The sequence below is a fragment of the Cherax quadricarinatus genome, chromosome 38 (assembly GCF_038502225.1).
Source record: "Cherax quadricarinatus isolate ZL_2023a chromosome 38, ASM3850222v1, whole genome shotgun sequence".
NCBI lineage: Eukaryota > Metazoa > Arthropoda > Malacostraca > Decapoda > Parastacidae > Cherax > Cherax quadricarinatus.
This window is the reverse complement of record NC_091329.1, coordinates 31,872,936-31,893,770: the sequence shown is the minus strand read 5'-3', so window position 1 is coordinate 31,893,770 and position 20,835 is coordinate 31,872,936.

Below are 20,835 nucleotides of genomic sequence, written 5' to 3'. Positions count from 1 at the left end.
AGTATTGTTCCAGTGACTCTGATGTCTTTCTGTATCAGTATTGTTCCAGTGACTCTGATGTCTTTCTGTATCAGTATTGTTCCAGTAACTCTGATGTCTTTCTGTATCAGTATTGCTCCAGTGACTCTGATGTCTTTCGTCTCTTTCTGTATCAGTATTGTTCCAGTGACTTTGATGTCTTTCTGTATCAGTATTGTTCCAGTGACTCTGATGTCTTTCTGTATCAGTATTGTTCCAGTGACTCTGATGTCTTTCTGTATCAGTATTGTTCCAGTAACTCTGATGTCTTTCTGTATCAGTATTGCTCCAGTGACTCTGATGTCTTTCGTCTCTTTCTGTATCAGTATTGTTCCAGTGACTCTGATGTCTTTCTGTATCAGTATTGCTCCAGTGACTCTGATGTCTTTCGTCTCTTTCTGTATCAGTATTGTTCCAGTGACTCTGATGTCTTTCTGTATCAGTATTGTTCCAGTGACTCTGATGTCTTTCTGTATCAGTATTGTTCCAGTGACTCTGATGTCTTTCTGTATCAGTATTGCTCCAGTGACTCTGATGTCTTTCGTCTCTTTCTGTATCAGTATTGTTCCAGTGACTCTGATGTCTTTCGTCTCTTTCTGTGTCAGTATTGTTCCAGTGACCCTGATGTCTTTCGTCTCTTTCTGTTTCAGTATTGTTCCAGTGACTCTGATGTCTTTCGTCTCTTTCTGTTTCAGTATTGTTCCAGTGACTCTGATGTCTTTCGTCTCTTTCTGTTTCAGTATTGTTCCAGTGACCCTGATGTCTTTCGTCTCTTTCTGTTTCAGTATTGTTCCAGTGACTCTGATGTCTTTCGTCTCTTTCTGTTTCAGTATTGTTCCAGTGACACTGATGTCTTTCGTCTCTTTCTGTTTCAGTATTGTTCCAGTGACTCTGATGTCTTTCGTCTCTTTCTGTTTCAGTATTGTTCCAGTGACTCTGATGTCTTTCGTCTCTTTCTGTTTCAGTATTGTTCCAGTGACTCTGATGTCTTTCTGTATCAGTATTGTTCCAGTGACTCTGATGTCTTTCGTCTCTTTCTGTATCAGTATTGTTCCAGTGACTTTGATGTCTTTCTGTATCAGTATTGTTCCAGTGACTCTGATGTCTATCGTCTCTTTCTGTTTCAGTATTGTTCCAGTGACTCTGATGTCTTCCGTCTCTTTCTGTATTAGTATTGTTCCAGTGACTCTGATGTCTTTCTGTATCTGTATTGTTCCAGTGACTCTGATGTCTTTCCTCTCTTTCTGTATCAGTATTGTTCCAGTGACTCTGATGTCTTTCGTCTCTTTCTGTGTCAAAATTGTTCCAGTGACTCTGATGTCTTTCGTCTCTTTCTCTATCAGTATTGTTCCAGTGACTCTGATGTCTTTCGTCTCTTTCTGTATCAGTATTGTTCCAGTGACTCTGATGTCTTTCTGTATCAGTATTGTACCAGTGACTCTGATGTCTTTCGTCTCTTTCTGTATCAGTATTGATCCAATGACTCTGATGTCTTTCGTCTCTTTCTTTATCAGTATTGTTCCAGTGACTCTGATGTCTTTCTGTATCAGTATTGTACCAGTTACTATGAGGTCTTTCGTCTATTTCTGTATCAGTATTGTTCCAGTGACTCTGATGTCTTTCTCTATCAGTATTGTTCCAGTGACTCTGATGTCTTTCTGTATCAGTATTGCTCCAGTGACTCTGATGTCTTTCGTCTCTTTCTGTATCAGTATTGTTCCAGTGACTCTGATGTCTTTCTGTATCAGTATTGTACCAGTGACTCTGATGTCTTTCGTCTCTTTCTGTTTCAGTATTGTTCCAGTGACTCTGATGTCTTTCTGTATCAGTATTGTACCAGTGACTCTGATGTCTTTCGTCTCTTTCTGTTCCAGTATTGTTCCAGTGCCTCTGATGTCTTTCTGTATCAGTATTGTACCAGTGACTCTGATGTCTTTCGTCTCTTTCTGTATCAGTATTGTTCCAGTGACTCTGATGTCTTTCCTCTCTTTCTGTATCAGTATTGTTCCAGTGACTCTGATGTCTTTCGTCTCTTTCTGTGTCAAAATTGTTCCAGTGACTCTGATGTCTTTCGTCTCTTTCTCTATCAGTATTGTTCCAGTGACTCTGATGTCTTTCGTCTCTTTCTCTATCAGTATTGTTCCAGTGACTCTGATGTCTTTCGTCTCTTTCTCTATCAGTATTGTTCCAGTGACTCTGATGTCTTTCGTCTCTTTCTCTATCAGTATTGTTCCAGTGACTCTGATGTCTTTCGTCTCTTTCTCTATCAGTATTGTTCCAGTGACTCTGATGTCTTTCGTCTCTTTCTCTATCAGTATTGTTCCAGTGACTCTGATGTCCTTCTGTATCAGTATTGTTCCAGTGACTCTGATGTCTTTCTGTATCAGTATTGCTCCAGTGACTCTGATGTCTTTCGTCTCTTTCTGTATCAGTATTGTTCCAGTGACTTTGATGTCTTTCTGTATCAGTATTGTTCCAGTGACTCTGATGTCTTTCTGTATCAGTATTGTTCCAGTGACTCTGATGTCTTTCTGTATCAGTATTGTTCCAGTGACTCTGATGTCTTTCGTCTCTTTCTGTATCAGTATTGTTCCAGTGACTCTGATGTCTTTCTGTATCAGTATTGTTCCAGTGACTCTGATGTCTTTCTGTATCAGTATTGTTCCAGTGACTCTGATGTCTTTCTGTATCAGTATTGCTCCAGTGACTCTGATGTCTTTCGTCTCTTTCTGTATCAGTATTGTTCCAGTGACTTTGATGTCTTTCTGTATCAGTATTGTTCCAGTGACTCTGATGTCTTTCGTCTCTTTCTGTATCAGTATTGTTCCAGTGACTCTGATGTCTTTCTGTATCAGTATTGTTCCAGTGACTCTGATGTCTTTCTGTATCAGTATTGTTCCAGTGACTCTGATGTCTTTCTGTATCAGTATTGCTCCAGTGACTCTGATGTCTTTCGTCTCTTTCTGTATCAGTATTGTTCCAGTGACTCTGATGTCTTTCTGTATCAGTATTGTTCCAGTGACTCTGATGTCTTTCTGTATCAGTATTGCACCAGTGACTCTGATGTCTTTCGTCTCTTTCTGTATCAGTATTGTTCCAGTGACTCTGATGTCTTTCGTCTCTTTCTGTGTCAGTATTGTTCCAGTGACCCTGATGTCTTTCGTCTCTTTCTGTTTCAGTATTGTTCCAGTGACTCTGATGTCTTTCGTCTCTTTCTGTTTCAGTATTGTTCCAGTGACTCTGATGTCTTTCGTCTCTTTCTGTTTCAGTATTGTTCCAGTGACTCTGATGTCTTTCGTCTCTTTCTGTTTCAGTATTGTTCCAGTGACTCTGATGTCTTTCGTCTCTTTCTGTTTCAGTATTGTTCCAGTGACTCTGATGTCTTTCTGTATCAGTATTGTTCCAGTGACTCTGATGTCTTTCGTCTCTTTCTGTATCAACATTGTTCCAGTGACTTATCTTTCTGTATCAACATTGTTCCAGTGACTTATCTTTCTGTGTCAACGTTGTTCCAGTGACTGTTATCTTTCTGTATCAACATTGTTCCAGTGACTTATCTTTCTGTGTCAACATTGTTCCAGTAACTGTTATCTTTCTGTATCAATATTGTTCCAGTGATTTATCTTTTTGTATTAACATCGTTCCAGTGACTTATCTTTCTGTATCAACATTGTTCCAGTCACGGACTGTTATCTTTCTGTATCAACATTGTTCCAGTGACTGTTATCTTTCTGTATCAACATTGTTCCAGGGACTGTTATCTTTCTGTATCAACATTGTTCCAGTGACTGTTATCTTTCTGTATCAACATTGTTCCAGTGACTGTTATCTTTCTGTATCAACATTGTTCCAGGGACTGTTATCTTTCTGTATCAACATTGTTCCAGGGACTGTTATCTTTCTGTATCAACATTGTTCCAGGGACTGTTATCTTTCTGTATCAACATTGTTCCAGGGACTGTTATCTTTCTGTATCAACATTGTTCCAAGGACTGCTATCTTTCTGTATCAACATTGTTCCAAGGACTGTTATCTTTCTGTATCAACATTGTTCCAGGGACTGTTATCTTTCTGTATCATCATTGTTCCAGGGACTGTTATCTTTCTGTATCAACATTGTTCCAGTATTTCTTAACAAAATTCAGTCAGTTTTTTCATCCTTCTTTTGGATCGCTGAATTTCATGAAACTCTGATAATTTCCCTAACAGCTGCCCATCACAGTTGGCTGGATCTGCCTAAAAACTTAGAATACAGAGACCATCTATATTCCTCTGGCGTCCCTGCTACCGTGGTCTGGTAGGCAAAGGTCTCGCTTCACACGAAGAGGGTCTATGGTTCGATTTCCGGTTGTCTATGTTCACCCATCAGTAACACCTGAGTGATTAGTCGACTGGTGTGGGTCGCATCCTGGGACTATACTCACCTGATTTCCCCAACAAGCGGCTTTCTATACAGTAGTATGTCACTGGTGTCTTTAGGCTCGTATACCTTGTACATGTACTTGTAGAAACAAGGATTATTATCATTATTATTATTATTATTATTATTATTATTATTATTATTATTATTATTATTATTATTATTATATTATAACCTTGATTCAATGCATTATTGATTAAATTGGGGTTTAGAGGATTTTCGCTGTTCCTCCCTCGAGAGTTTGTTCCCAGAAGTAAACATTGAGTCTTTGCTAGATCGTCACACTGGACATTTTCTTCGCTATTTTGACCGCTACTTTGGCCTTCACGAACAATTACAAATGTTAATAACATTTATTCATTTAATGGTCAATCCTATTTATTACTTAATATCCATATTTACGCTCTTTTCACGTCTTTAAAACATACCTTCCCACTACGTTCACCGCGTAGTTTGCTTCTCATGATGCCCACGGGCAATGAACGCACTGACTCACCTTCCCAGTCATCTGTTCATACACTTCCATCTCCCACAAGGGTCTTTCTTTCCCCAACTGTGTGTCAGTACTCTCACAGACTGGTAGTAACATTAGTTAGGACACGACAAATTGTTTCCTGCCAACCTACAGTCAGATTTACTGTTTATCTCTCCACCGCTGTTAAGCTAAAGGAAAACTACGCTCTGCTAATCTGACACATAAATCACTCAGTTCACGGAACGGGTGGGGTTTGAATCTACGACAATTGAGTCCTGAAACTCGCAGTTCACTGTGTTAAACACTAGGTCAGCTGGTCCAGTAGTTAGCAAACTGGTCTGTGAGTTTGACGACTCACTCCGTTCCCTGATTTCTTTCCAATTATGTTGCTTCGACTTCGTGAGTGAATCCACTGAACGACACCACAAGTGATATCACATGAAGCAAGACCTGGCACCTCTGTGAGGACTCACAGGTGATACCACATGAAGCAAGAACTGGCACCTCTGTGAGGACTCACAAGTGATACCACATGAAGCAAGACCTGGCACCTCTGTGAGGACTCACAGGTGATACCACATGAAGCAAGAACTGGCACCTCTGTGAGGACTCACAAGTGATACCACATGAAGCAAGACCTGGCACCTCTGTGAGGAGTCGCAAGTGATACCTGGATTTTACCTGGAGAGAGTTTCGGGGGTCAACGCCCCCGCGGCCCGGTCTGTGACCAGGCCTCCTGGTGGATCAGAACCTGATCAACCAGGCTGTTACTGCTGGCTGCACGCAAACCAACGTACGAGCCACAACCCGGCTGGTCAGGTACCGACTTTAGGTGCTTGTCCAGTGCCAGCTTGAAGACTGCCAGGGGTCTATTGGTAATTTCCCTTATGTATGCTGGGAGGCAGTTGAACAGTCTCGGGCCCCTGACACTTATTGTATTGTCTCTTAACGTGCTAGTGACACCCCTGCTTTTCATTGGGGGGATGGTGCATCGTCTGCCAAGTCTTTTGCTTTCGTTCTGAGCGATTTTCGTGTGCAAGTTCGGTACTAGTTCCTCTAGGATTTTCCAGGTGTTTATAATCATGTATCTCTCCCTCCTGCGTTCCAGGGAATACAGGTTCAGGAACTTTAAGCGCTCCCAGTAATTGAGGTGTTTTATCTCCGTTATGCGTGCCGTGAAGGTTCTCTGTACATTTTCTAGGTCAGCAATTTCACCTGCCTTGAAAGGTGCTGTTAGTGTGCAGCAATATTCCAGCCTAGATAAAACAAGTGACCTGAAGAGTGTCATCATGGGCTTGGCATCCCTAGTTTTGAAGGTTCTCATTATCCATCCTGTCATTTTTCTAGCAGATGCGATTTATACAATGTTATGGTCCTTGAAGGTGAGATCCTCCGACATGATCACTCCCAGGTCTTTGACGTTGGTTTTTCGCTCTATTTTGTGGAAGGAATTTGTTTTGTACTCCGAAGAAGTTTTAATTTCCTCATGTTTACCAAATCGGACGATTTCGTGAGTTAGTTTTGGTTAAATAAAGTTTACCAGTGTGTCGGCAAAACTAAATCTGGTCGTGTCCGCTGCTGCCTGAGCGTCTCTAATTAGTACCATTGAAAATCTGTATAGCTCTGTCTCACGTATAGCTCTGTCTCACGTATAGCTCTGTATAGCTCTGTCTCACGGAGTAATTGAAATTTCTCATCGTTGAATTTCATATTGTTTTCTGCAGCCCATTGAAAGATTTGGTTGATGTTCGCCTGGAACCTTGCAGTGTCTGCAATGGAAGACACTGCAAGATTCGCAGATTCGGGTGTCATCTGCAAAGGAAGACACGGTGCTGTGGCTGACATCCTCGTCTATGTCAGGTATGAGGATGAGAAACAAGATGGGAGCGAGTACTGTGCCTTGTTTAACAGAGCTTTTCACCGTAGCTGCCTCGGACTTTACTCTGTTGACTACTACTCTGTGTTCTGTTTGTGAGGAAATTATAGATCCATCTTCCAACTTTTTCTGTTATTCCTTTAGCACGCATTTTGTGCGCTATTACGCCATGGTCACACTTGTAGAAGACTTTTGCAAAGTCTGTATATATTACATCTGCATTCTATTTGTCTTCTAGTGCATCTAGGACCCTGTCGTAGTGATCCAGTAGTTGAGACAGACAGGAGCGACCTGTTCTAAACCCATGTTGCCCTGGGTTGTGTAACTGATGGGTTTCTAGATGGGTGGTGATCTTGCTTCTTAGGACCCTTTCAAAGATTTTTATGATATGGGATGTTAGTGCTATTGGTCTGTAGTTCTTTGCTGTTGCTTTACTGCCCCCTTTGTGGAGTGGGGCTATGTCTGTTGTTTTTAGTAACTGAGGGACGACCCCCGTGTCCATGCTCCCTCTCCATAGGATGTTAATAGCTCGTGATAGGGGCTTTTTGCAGTTCTTGATGAACACGGAGTTCCATGAGTCTGGCCCTGGGGCAGAGTGCATGGGCATGTCATTTATCGCCGGTTTGAAGTCATTTGGCGTCAGGATAACACCGGATAGGCTTGTGTTAATCAAATTTTGTGGCTCTCTCATAAAAAATTATTTTTGATTTTGAGTCATATTAGGACTTGAGTAGCTCATTCATTTCCTTGCTGTCATCTGTGTAGGACCCATCTTGTTTAAGTAGGGGCCCAATACTGGACGTTGTTCTTTGATTTAGCATAAGAAATACTTTTTGTTTCTTTCGATTTCATTTATGGCTTTCAGTTCTTCCCGCAATTCCTGACTCCTATAAGATTCCTTTAGCTTAAGTTCGATGCTTGTTGTTTCTCTGACCAGTGTCTCCCTACGCATTTCAGATACATTGACCTCTTTGAGCCGCTCTGTTATTCTTTTCCATCGCCTGTGAAGGGTGGGCCTGTCTCTTTCTATTTTACATCTACTCCTCCTTTTTCTTAAAGGAATAAGCCTTGAGCATACATCGAGTGCCACCGAGTTAATCTGTTCTAGGCATAAGTTGGGGTCTGTGTTGCTTAGTCTATCTTCCCAGCTTATATCGGTTAGGACTTGATTTACTTGGTCCCACTTTATGTTCTTGTTATTGAACCTGAATTTGGTGAAGGCTCCCTCGTGTCTAATCTCATTATGTCGGTCTGGGGCTCCGCGCATACATGTCTGAACCTCGATTAAACCATACCCCCGGCCGGGATTGAACCCGCCGTCATAGAGTCACAAAACTCCAGCCCGCGGGTTCAATCCCGGCCGGGGGTATGGTTTGTTTGCAATCGTGTCATTACGATTTCTTGAGTCATGAACCTCGATTATGTTGTGATCTGAGTATATTGTTTTTGATATGGTGACATTTCTTATCAGATCATCATTGTTAGTGAAGATGAGGTCTAATGTATTCTCCAGTCTAGTAGGCTCTATTATTTGGTGATTTAAGTTGAATTTTGTGCAGAGATTTAAAAGCTCGTGTGAGTGTGAGTTTTCATCAGAGCTGCCTCCTGGTGTTATTACTGCAACAATATTATTTGCTATATTCCTCCATTTTAGCTGCCTCAAGTTGAAATCCCCCAGGAGCAAGATGTTGGGGGCAGGAGCTGGCAGATTTTCCAGATAGTGGTCAATTTTTAGCAGCTGTTCCTGGAATTGCTGGGATGTTACATCCGGAGGCTTGTAGACTACCACAATGACTAAGTTTTGGTTCTCGACCTTTACTGCTAAAACTTCCACTACATCATTTGCGGCATTAAGCAGTTCTTTGCAAACAAGTGACTCTGCAATGTACAGGCCAACCCCCCCCCCCCCTTTTGCCTGTTCAGTCTGTCACATCTGTATAGGTTGTAACCTGGGATCCATATTTCGTTGTCCAAGTGATCCTTTTTGTGAGTCTCAGTGAAAGCCGCGAACATTGCCTTTGCCTCTGCAAGCAGTCCACGGATGAAAGGTATTTTGTTGTTTGTTGCTGGCTTTAGACCCTGTATATTTGCAAAGAAGAATGTTATCGGACTGGTGGTATTGGTGGTACTGGGGGGGGATTTTTTCCGGCACTAGTATCTTTATCTGCTGGTTTGGAGTAGAGGCCATCGACTGTGGTTCCACTCTAGGAATGACTGGATTTGGTGTACGATTTCTGCCATCTCCTGCCAGTTTTTTTCCTTCCTGGCACATGAAGCAAAACCCGGCACCTCTGTGAGGACTCTCAAGTGGCACTATTCATACACTGACACTTACACTGCCCTGAGACACTTGCTCTGACACTTTGCCTATAAGCAGACTCACTCTTTGATTTTGTGATGGAAAATAAGCTACTGCCCCTTGTTAGACACTGAATGTGCAGTCACTCTGACCCCCACCACCTGCACTACTCTGGCCCCCACCACCTGCACTACTCTGGCCCTCACCACCTGGACTCCTCTGGCCCTCACCACCTGCACTAATCTGACCCGCACCACCTGCACTATTCTGACCCCCACCACCTGCACTACTCTGACCCCCACCACCTGCACTACTCTGACCCCCACCACCTGCATTACTCTGACCCCCACCACCTGCACTACTCTGACCCCCACCACCCGCACTCAACCTTCCACTCCCTGTCCCATAATCCCACTGCTGTCTTGCCCATACACATTTAATGCGTATTTTATATAATAATAATAATAATAATAATAATAATAATAATAATAATAATAATAATAATAATAATAATAGGTTTGTGCAGTCAACTGTTAACACAGTAAACGAACCAAAATTAATAATAATAATAATAATATTATTATTATTATTATTAACAACCATATCATAATATTAACGATAATAATAATAATAATAATAATAATAATAATAATAATAATAATAATAATAATAATAATAATACACAAAGGGGTGTATGTGTCTCAGTATACATACACTGAGGATACTTTAGTTCTTATTTAAGGTATTAAACAATTATTGAGAGATGTTGAACAGGTTGAACACAGCCTTGATCACCCTCGTGCAGTTGTGCAGTAGATAGGTGTTAAACCTAACTAGCTAGTCGAGCAATAACTATTAATAATAAATTATGAGAAATATTTCCTTCTTGCTGACTAGTCACAAATGAAGTGTCTGATTGGCTTACCTTGGTGTGAAGTGTCTGATTGGCTTACCTTGGTGTGAAGTGTCTGATTGGCTTACCTTGGTGTGAAGTGTCTGATTGGCTTACCTTGGTGTGAAGTGTCTGATTGGCTTACCTTGGTGTGAAGTGTCTGATTGGCTTACCTTGGTTACCTTGGTGTGAAGTGTCTGATTGGCTTACCTTGGTGTGAAGTGTCTGATTGGCTTACCTTGGTGTGAAGTGTCTGATTGGCTTACCTTGGTGTGAAGTGTCTGATTGGCTTACCTTGGTATAAAGCAGTGAGTGTCCTTGAGACTGGTGGTATTACCCACTCTGGTGAGTGCGAGGTTCTTGACGTCACTCACCGTGAGTGCGAGGTTCTTGACGTCACTCACCGTGAGTGCGAGGTTCCTGACGTCACTCACCGTGAGTGCGAGGTTCCTGACGTCACTCACCGTGAGTGCGAGGTTCCTGACGTCACTCACCGTGAGTGCGAGGTTCCTGACGTCACTCACCGTGAGTGCGAGGTTCCTGACGTCACTCACCGTGAGTGCGAGGTTCCTGACGTCACTCACAGTGAGTGCGAGGTTCTTGACGTCACTCACCGTGAGTGCGAGGTTCCTGACGTCACTCGCAATGATTTATTGTAGGTACTCAGGTGAGTGAGTGCTATCGTCGCCCTCAGAGGTGTAAGTTACTACTCAGGAGCCTCAGGCACCGGAGTAGGAACCTCACGAGTGTGTGAAGGACCAGGCATCACACTAGATGGCCAGAGATGAATCTGAGTGGCCCAGCATCACTCAGGTGACCACTCAGGCAAAAATATCAAACATTCAGATAAGTAATTATATTTTTCTACACAATATTTCGTTAAATTTATGAAAATTTTCAATTTCTTACAAACAATTTTCCCAAAATTGATTTTTGTATGACTAATTTATGAGATCACATTCAGCATTTTTTTTTTTTTTTTGAGAATTTTGTATTCATATCGTTATTTCAAGTAAACAGATGTTACTATTATCAGTAACTTTTATATTATAAATTATATTTTTCTCACTAATGTTGTGGTATTCACTTTTATTATTCTGGTGATGGATTTAAGAAAACTTATGTACAAACTAGTGTAGTTACCGCTGGGAATGTTTACGTTGAGACCAGAAGTATTGTGGTAAAGAAAACGTGAATTAAGAGGACCGCATTATGAGTACATACTGAAGGAACCTAACCTGACTACCTTGGTAATGAGAAGCACCAAGACAGTTCGATTGAGAAGTGAATTTGAAAGTACCGTAATCAAGGGTACAGAAAGTATTTCTCGAGCACCTGGGTGCTTGTTTAGCTATTATTGTATTGAAGACGAAGTGATGGAATTAAACTTTAATACACAGCTTTAGGAGTGTATACAAGGCAAATGAGGCCAGACAGAAGTGATGAATATCGAAGGTAGGATAGGGCCAGAAGCTAAGTCTCAACCACAGCAAAGAAAACTCGGTGAGAGAGCACACACACACACGCACATTCACACACAGTGAAGAGGCGGACACAGGAGCTGAGTATCGACCCCTGCAACCACAAATAGGTGAGTACACACACACACACACACACACACACACACACACACACACAGGAGCCAGGAGCCTGGACTAGGCGGGGCCAGGAGATTGGACTCGACCCCTGCAACCTCAACTAGGTGAGTACACACACACACACATACACACACACACACACACACACACACACACATACACAAACCTGTTGAGTTTTACAATAAGGTAATAGAAGTAAGACGAGAGAGAGAGAGAGAGAGAGAGAGAGAGAGAGAGAGAGAGAGAGAGATGGGTAGACTGCATTTTCTTGGGGTGTAAGAAGGCTCTCGACAAAGTTCCACACAAGAGATTAGTGCAAAAGCTAGACGAGGATCCAGGAATAACGGGAAAGGCACTGCAATGGATCAGAGAATTACAGGAATAAAACAGCGAGTGATGGTATATGAAGAGGTATCAGAGAGAGCATCTGTGACGGGCGGGGTTCCACAAGGGTCAGTCCTTGAACCGGTGCTGTTTGTGATATAATTGAATGACATGACTGAAGGAATATATTAAGAAGTGTCCCTGTCAGCAGACGATGTGAAGCTAATGAATATTCAAGCGGACGAGGATCAGGTAGAATTTCAAAGGGACCTGGACAGGCCGCACGCCTGGTACAACAAATGGCTTCTGGAGTTTAACCCCACCAAGTGCAGTCATAATGACTGAGGAAGGTCAAAGACCACTATTAGAGTACAGTCTAGGGAATCATAGGCTGCAAACCTCACTCAAGGAAAAGTAGCTTAAGGGTGAGCATGCAGAAACTGTGTGAAATTGGAACCCACACCTGGCAAGGACGTCAAGAAATTAGAGAAAGTGCAAAGGTTTGCAACAAGACTAGTCCCCGAGCTAAGGGGTAGGTCCTTCGAGGAAGTTAAAGGAAATCAACACACACACACACTACTGAAAGAATTAAGAGTAAGACGGAGAGAATGATCGCAGATGAACAAGGAAATTTAAGGAGGGGAAGAGGAAGGGCAGACCAAGTGTTTACAGTGAATCACACGAGGGAACAATATTTAGATACGCTAAAAAGTTCTATTGCATCTAAATATTTAGATGAATAAGGAAGCAGAGTGGCAGATGTTGCAAGTATATGAAACAGGTGGTAAGTCACTGACAGCAGTTTAGTTAAGAGAATAGAGAGGCTCAGTGATTATTTCCTAGTGAATGTAGGCCTTTCTAAAATATAAAAATATTTTAGATAAGTTTATGCTAATTTAATAATAAACAAAAGCAATGATATATTTCTTTCCTTACGTTCAGAATGATTTTTGCGACGATATATATATATGTCGTGCCGAATATGTAAAACTGGTCAATTAGCAAGAACTCATTTAAAATTAGTCCTTTCTGAAATTTTCTTTTATATACTTAAAGATATATTTTTTTCATTAATGTTAATGCAAAAAAATTTAATTTTGCACCAAAAGAATCTTAGAAAACTTACCTAACTTTATTATAACAAGAACAATTTATTTTAGTCTAACCCAACTAAATATATTTTAGATTTGTTTACAGTAATTTAATACTAAACAAACACAGTGAAATATATTTTTTTCGTTAGGTTCAGAATGATTTTGTCGAAATTATTGCATACACAAATTTTCACTTGTCCTATATGGCAAGATGAACGTTGCTATTTAAGCCAAGATCGTAAGTTCTGCCTATTCGGCACGACATTATATATATATATATATATATATATATATATATATATATATATATATATATATATATATATATATATATATATATATATATATATTATTGTGACCACGAACGAGTGGTATTGATCAATAACACCGCACTAGCCAAGGACTCGAACCCATGTTGTTTTGACCTGCCTCATGGTGGACAAAAACTCATGACGCCTTAATCCATATAAAATACTAACAATAATATAAAAATAATAATAGAAAATAATAATAATATATAAAATAATAATATAATAATATAAAATACTGCTGGTTGAACTAGTGCACCAAACAGGACTAGAATGAAACTAACCTCGAGTCACCCACACCATCGTGTGTCCTGGGGTAGCAAGTACAACATCCAGTTCCGCTGGATGCGCTGCTCTTAAGGGTCATATGGTCCAGTGGATTATATATATATATATATATATATATATATATATATATATATATATATATATATATATATATATATATATATATATATATATATTATATTTATATATATATATATATATATATTTATATATATATATATATTTATATATATATATATATTTATATATATATATATATTCCCTCCATGGGGAAGTGGAACAGAATTCTTCCTCCGTAAGCCATGCGTGTTGTAAGAGGCGACTAAAATGCCGGGAGCAAGGGGCTAGTAACCCCTTCTCCTGTATATATTACTAAATTTAAAAAGAGAAACTTTAGTTTTTTCTTTTGGGCCACCCCGCCTCGGTGGGATACAGCTGGTATGTTGAAAGAAGATATATATATATATATATATATATATGAGCAGGTAGGCAGTTTCCCACTGACGCAGGGTGACTAAAAAAAAAGAAGAGAAAAACCCTAAAAGAAAGGAAAACTTTCACCTCACTCACACGTAATCACTGTTTTTGCAGAGGTTCTCAGATACGACAGTTTAGACATCCCTCCAAACTGCCAATATCCCAAATCCCTCCTTTAAAGTGCAGGCATTGTACTTCCCATTTTCAGGACTCAAGTCTGGCTAACCGGTTTCCCTGAATCCCTTCACTAAATATTACCCTGCTCACACTCCAACAGCTCGTCAGGTCCCAATAATCATTAATCTCTATTCACTCCTCTCTAACACGCTCACGCATGCTTGCTGGAAGTCCAAGCCCCTTGCCCACAAAACCTCCTTTACCTCCTCCCTCCAACCTTCCTGTTGCCGACCCCTTCCCCGCCTTCCTTTCGCTTACAGATTTATACACTCTCCAAGTCATTCTACTTTGCTTCATTCTCTCTAATGACCACACCACCTCAACAGCCCCTCTTCAGCCCTCTAACACTTTTAGTAACTCCACACCTTCTCCTAATTTCCACACTACGAATTGTCTGCATAATATTCACATCCATATAAGAGAGTTGGTACCACTATACTCTGGTACATTCCCTTCTTTGCTTCCATGGATAACGTGTTTTATCTCCACATATACCTCAACGCACCACTCACTTTTTTCCTTCATCAATTCTATGGTTAATGTCATCCTTCTTAAACCCATCCACTGACAAGTCAACTCCCAAATATCTGACGACATTCACTTTTTCCATACTCCCTCTCTCCAATGTGATATCCAATTTTTCTTTACCTACATCGTTTGGTACCCTCATCACCTTACTCTTATCTATGTTCACTTTCAACTTCTTTCCTTCACACACCTTCCCAAACTCATTCACTAACCTTCGCAACTTTTTATTAGTCTCCCAAAAGCACAGTATCATCAGCAGAAAGTAAATGTGTCAACTCCCATTTTGTATTTGATTTCCCATAATATGACTAGCCCACCGCACCTGCTTGTAGTTTTTTAAATGTGTTAGAATATTCCATTACATGTTTCCTTCAATGAAATTTGGGTTTTGTACCCCTATATTGTGAGTGAAACTGTCAGGGTGAATAGCTGATATTAATTCGATAGATGTCACACTTGAAGGTACGAATGCAGAAAATGATCTCAGTGATGTCACGCAGACACTATGTCTCCGAGTCTGACTGGAAGTGTAGACAAAGTGAATATCGACTTCAGGAGACTGTTGCGTTTATTTTGCGGTTTAATGAGGGTGCACACCTTAGGTAATACGTTAACCTAGGAAGTCTTAAGCACTACTGGGATGCTACCAGTGTGGTCTATGGTTAAAGCTTCTGATTGTATGAGTCTCACTGAAGTGTTTGGTTGCTAGTTGGCTGAGATTATTTCACATCTGGATGCTTTAAGGCCAAGACCAGTGACCAGTTCCAGTGTTGCTAATTATTTAAGATCCTTTAATAGGAACTTTTTTTGTGCTTGCCAGAATGACATCATCCAGGAACCAGATGTTCAGCTCGCTCACCAATATGCTCTTGTTCCATAAACACAGAACCAAGCTTGTGACACTGCCTTCAAGCACCACAAGACCAAGCTTGTGACACTGCCTTGAAGCACCACAGAACCAAGCTTGTGACACTGCCTAGGAGCACCACAAGGCCAAGCTTGTGACACTGCCTTGAACCACCACAAAACCAAGCTTGTGACACAGCCTTGAAGCACCACAAGGCCAAGCTTGTGACACTGCCTTGAACCACCACAAGACCAAGCTTGTGACACTGCCTTGAACCACCACAAGATCAAGCTTGGGACACTGCCTTGAACCACCACAAGACCAAGCTTGTGACACAGCCTTGAAGCACCACAAGGCCAAACTTGTGACACTGCCTTGAACCACCACAAGACCAAGCTTGTGACACTGCCTTGAAGCACCACCAGACCAAGCTTGTGACACTGCCTTGAACCACCACAAGACCAAGCTTGTGACACTGCCTTGAACCACCACAAGATCAAGCTTGGGACACTGCCTTGAACCACCACAAGATCAAGCTTGGGACACTGCCTTGAACCACCACCAGACCAAGCTTGTGACACTGCCTTGAACCACCACAAGATCAAGCTTGTGACACTGCCTTGAACCACCACAAGACCAAGCTTGTGACACTGCCTTGAACCACCACAAGATCAAGCTTGTGACACAGCCTTGAAGCACCACAAGGCCAAGCTTGTGACACTGCCTTGAACCACCACAAGACCAAGCTTGTGACACTGCCTTGAAGCACCACCAGACCAAGCTTGTGACACTGCCTTGAACCACCACAAGACCAAGCTTGTGACACTGCCTTGAACCACCACAAGATCAAGCTTGGGACACTGCCTTGAACCACCACAAGACCAAGCTTGTGACACTGCCTTGAACCACCACAAGATCAAGCTTGTGACACTGCCTTGAAGCACCACAAGATCAAGCTTGTGACACTGCCTTGAAGCACCACAAGATCAAGCTTGTGACACTGCCTTGAAGCACCACAAGATCAAGCTTGTGACACTGCCTTGAAGCACCACAAGATCAAGCTTGTGACACTGCCTTGAACCACCACAAGATCAAGCTTGTGACACTGCCTTGAACCACCACAAGATCAAGCTTGTGACACTGCCTTGAAGCACCACAAGATCAAGCTTGGGACACTGCCTTGAAGCACCACAAGATCAAGCTTGTGAGACTGCCTTGGACCACCACAAGATCAAGCTTGTGACACTGCCTTGAAGCACCACAAGATCAAGCTTGTGACACTGCCTTGAACCACCACAAGATCAAGCTTGTGACACTGCCTTGAAGCACCACAAGATCAAGCTTGGGACACTGCCTTGAAGCACCACAAGATCAAGCTTGTGACACTGCCTTGGACCACCACAAGATCAAGCTTGTGACACTGCCTTGAAGCACCACAAGATCAAGCTTGTGACACTGCCTTGAAGCACCACAAGATCAAGCTTGTGACACTGCCTTGGACCACCACAAGATCAAGCTTGTGACACTGCCTTGAAGCACCACAAGATCAAGCTTGTGACACTGCCTTGAAGCACCACAATGTGACATATCACTGGACAACGTCATATGTCACTGCACAGCGCCACACATCACTGGACAGCGTCACATATCACTGCACAGCGTCACACCTCTCTGGACAACATCACATATCACTGCACACCGTCACACATTACTGGACAACGTCACATATCACTGCACAGTGTCACATATTACTGGACAGCGTCACATATCATTGCACACCGTCACACATTACTGGACAACGTCATATATCACTGCACAGTGTCACACATTACTGGACAACGTCACATATCACTGCACAGCGTCACACATTACTGGACAACGTCACATATCACTGCACAGCGTCACACATTACTGGACAACGTCACATATCTCTACACAGCGTCACACATTACTGGACAACGTCACATATCACAGGACAGCGTCACACATTACTGGACAACGTCACATATCACTGCACAGCGTCACACATTACTGGACAACGTCACATATCTCTACACAGCGTCACACATTACTGGACAACGTCACATATCACTGCACACCGTCACACATTACTGGACAACGTCACATATCACTGCACACCGTCACACATTACTGGACAATGTCACATATCACTGCACAGCGTCACACATTACTGGACAACGTCACATATCACCGCACAGCGTCACACATTACTGGACAACGTCACATATCACTGCACAGCGTCACACATTACTGGACAACGTCACATATCTCTACACAGCGTCACACATTACTGGACAACGTCACATATCACAGGACAGCGTCACACATTGGTCTAACTCTCACACATTGGTCAACGCCCCCTCGACCCGATCCACGACCAGGCCTCCAGGTGGATCAGGGCCTGATCAATCAGGCTGTTACTGCTGGCAGCACGTAGGCCAACGCAGAAACCACAGCCGGGCTGATCCGGCACCGACTTTAAGTATCTGTCCAGCTCCCTCTTGAACAGCATCACAGCGTGTTGAACAGTGTGTGACGCGGTTCAACAGCGTCCCACACGCTGTTCAACCGCGTCACACACTGTTAAAAAGCGTCACATAATAATAATAATAATAATAATAATAATAATAATAATAATAATAATAATAATAATAATATCTTTATTTACTACAAGTACATGTACAAGGTATACAAGTACATGTACAAGGTATACAAGTACATGTACAAGGTATACAAGTACATGTACAAGGTATACAAGTACATGTACTAGGTATACAAGTACATGTACAAGGTATACAAGTACATGTACAAGGTATACAAGTACATGTACAAGGTATACAAGTACATGTACAAGGTATACAAGTGCATGTACAAGGTATACAAGTACATGTACAAGGTATACAAGTACATGTACAAGGTATACAAGTACATGTACAAGGTATACAAGTACATGTACAAGGTATACAAGTACATGTACAAGGTATACAAGTACATGTACAAGGTATACAAGTACATGTACAAGGTATACAAGTACATGTACAAGGTATACAAGTACATGTACAAGGTATACAAGTACATGTACAAGGTATACAAGTACATGTACAAGGTATACAAGTACATGTACAAGGTATACAAGTACATGTACAAGGTATACAAGTACATGTACAAGGTATACAAGTACATGTACAAGGTATACAAGTACATGTACAAGGTATACAAGTACATGTACAAGGTATACAAGTACATGTACAAGGTATACAAGTACATGTACAAGGTATACAAGTACATGTACAAGGTATACAAGTACATGTACAAGGTATACAAGTACATGTACAAGGTATACAAGTACATGTACAAGGTATACAAGTACACGTACAAGGTATACAAGTACATGTACAAGGTATACAAGTACACGTACAAGGTATACAAGTACATGTACAAGGTATACAAGTACATGTACAAGGTATACAAGTACACGTACAAGGTATACAAGTACATGTACAAGGTATACAAGTACATGAACAAGGTATACAAGTACATGTACAAGGTATACAAGTACATGTACAAGGTATACAAGTACATGTACAAGGTATACAAGTACATGTACAAGGTATACAAGTACATGAACAAGGTATACAAGTACATGTACAAGGTATACAAGTACATGTACAAGGTATACAAGTACATGTACAAGGTATACAAGTACATGTACAAGGTATACAAGTACATGAACAAGGTATACAAGTACATGTACAAGGTATACAAGTACATGAACAAGGTATACAAGTACATGTACAAGGTATACAAGTACATGTACAAGGTATACCAGTACATGTACAAGGTATACAAGTACATGTACAAGGTATACAAGTACATGTACAAGGTATACCAGTACATGTACAAGGTATACAAGTACATGTACAAGGTATACAAGTACATGTACAAGGTATACAAGTACATGTACAAGGTATACAAGTACATGTACAAGGTATACAAGTACATGAACAAGGTATACAAGTACATGTACAAGGTATACAAGAACATGTACAAGGTATACAAGTACATGTACAAGGTATACAAGTACATGTACAAGGTATACAAGTACATGTACAAGGTATACAAGTACATGAACAAGGTATACAAGTACATGTACAAGGTATACAAGTACATGTACAAGGTATACAAGTACATGTACAAGGTATACAAGTACATGTACAAGGTATACAAGTACATGTACAAGGTATACAAGTACATGTACAAGGTATACAAGTACATGTACAAGGTATACCAGTACATGTACAAGGTATACCAGTACATGTACAAGGTATATCAGTACATGTACAAGGTATACCAGTACATGTACAAGGTATACCAGTACATGTACAAGGTATACAAGTACATGTACAAGGTGTACCAGTACATGTACAAGGTATACCAGTACATGTACAAGGTATACAAGTACATGTACAAGGTATACCAGTACATGTACAAGATATACAAGTACATGTACAAGGTATACCAGTACATGTACAAGGTATACAAGTACATGTACAAGGTATACCAGTACATGTACAAGGTATACCAGTACATGTACAAGGTATACCAGTACATGTACAAGGTATACAAGTATATGTACAAGGTATACCAGTACATGTACAAGGTATACCAGTACATGTACAAGGTATACAAGTACATGTACAAGGTATACCAGTAAATGTACAAGGTATACAAGTACATGTACAAGGTATACCAGTACATGTACAAGGTATACCAGTACATGTACAAGGTATACCAGTACATGTACAAGGTATACAAGTACATGTACAAGGTATACCAGTACATGTACAAGGTATACCAGTACATGTACAAGGTATACCAGTACATGTACAAGGTATACAAGTACATGTACAAGGTATACCAGTACATGTACAAGGTATACCAGTACATGTACAACGTATACCAGTACATGTACAAGGTATACAAGTACATGTACAAGGTATACCAGTACATGTACAAGGTATACCAGTACATGTACAAGGAATTCCAGTATATGTACAAGGTATACCAGTACATGTACAAGGTATAACAGTACATGTACAAGGTATACCAGTACATGTACAAGGTATACCAGTACATGTACAAGGTATACCAGTACATGTACAAGGTACACAAGTACATGTACAAGGTATACCA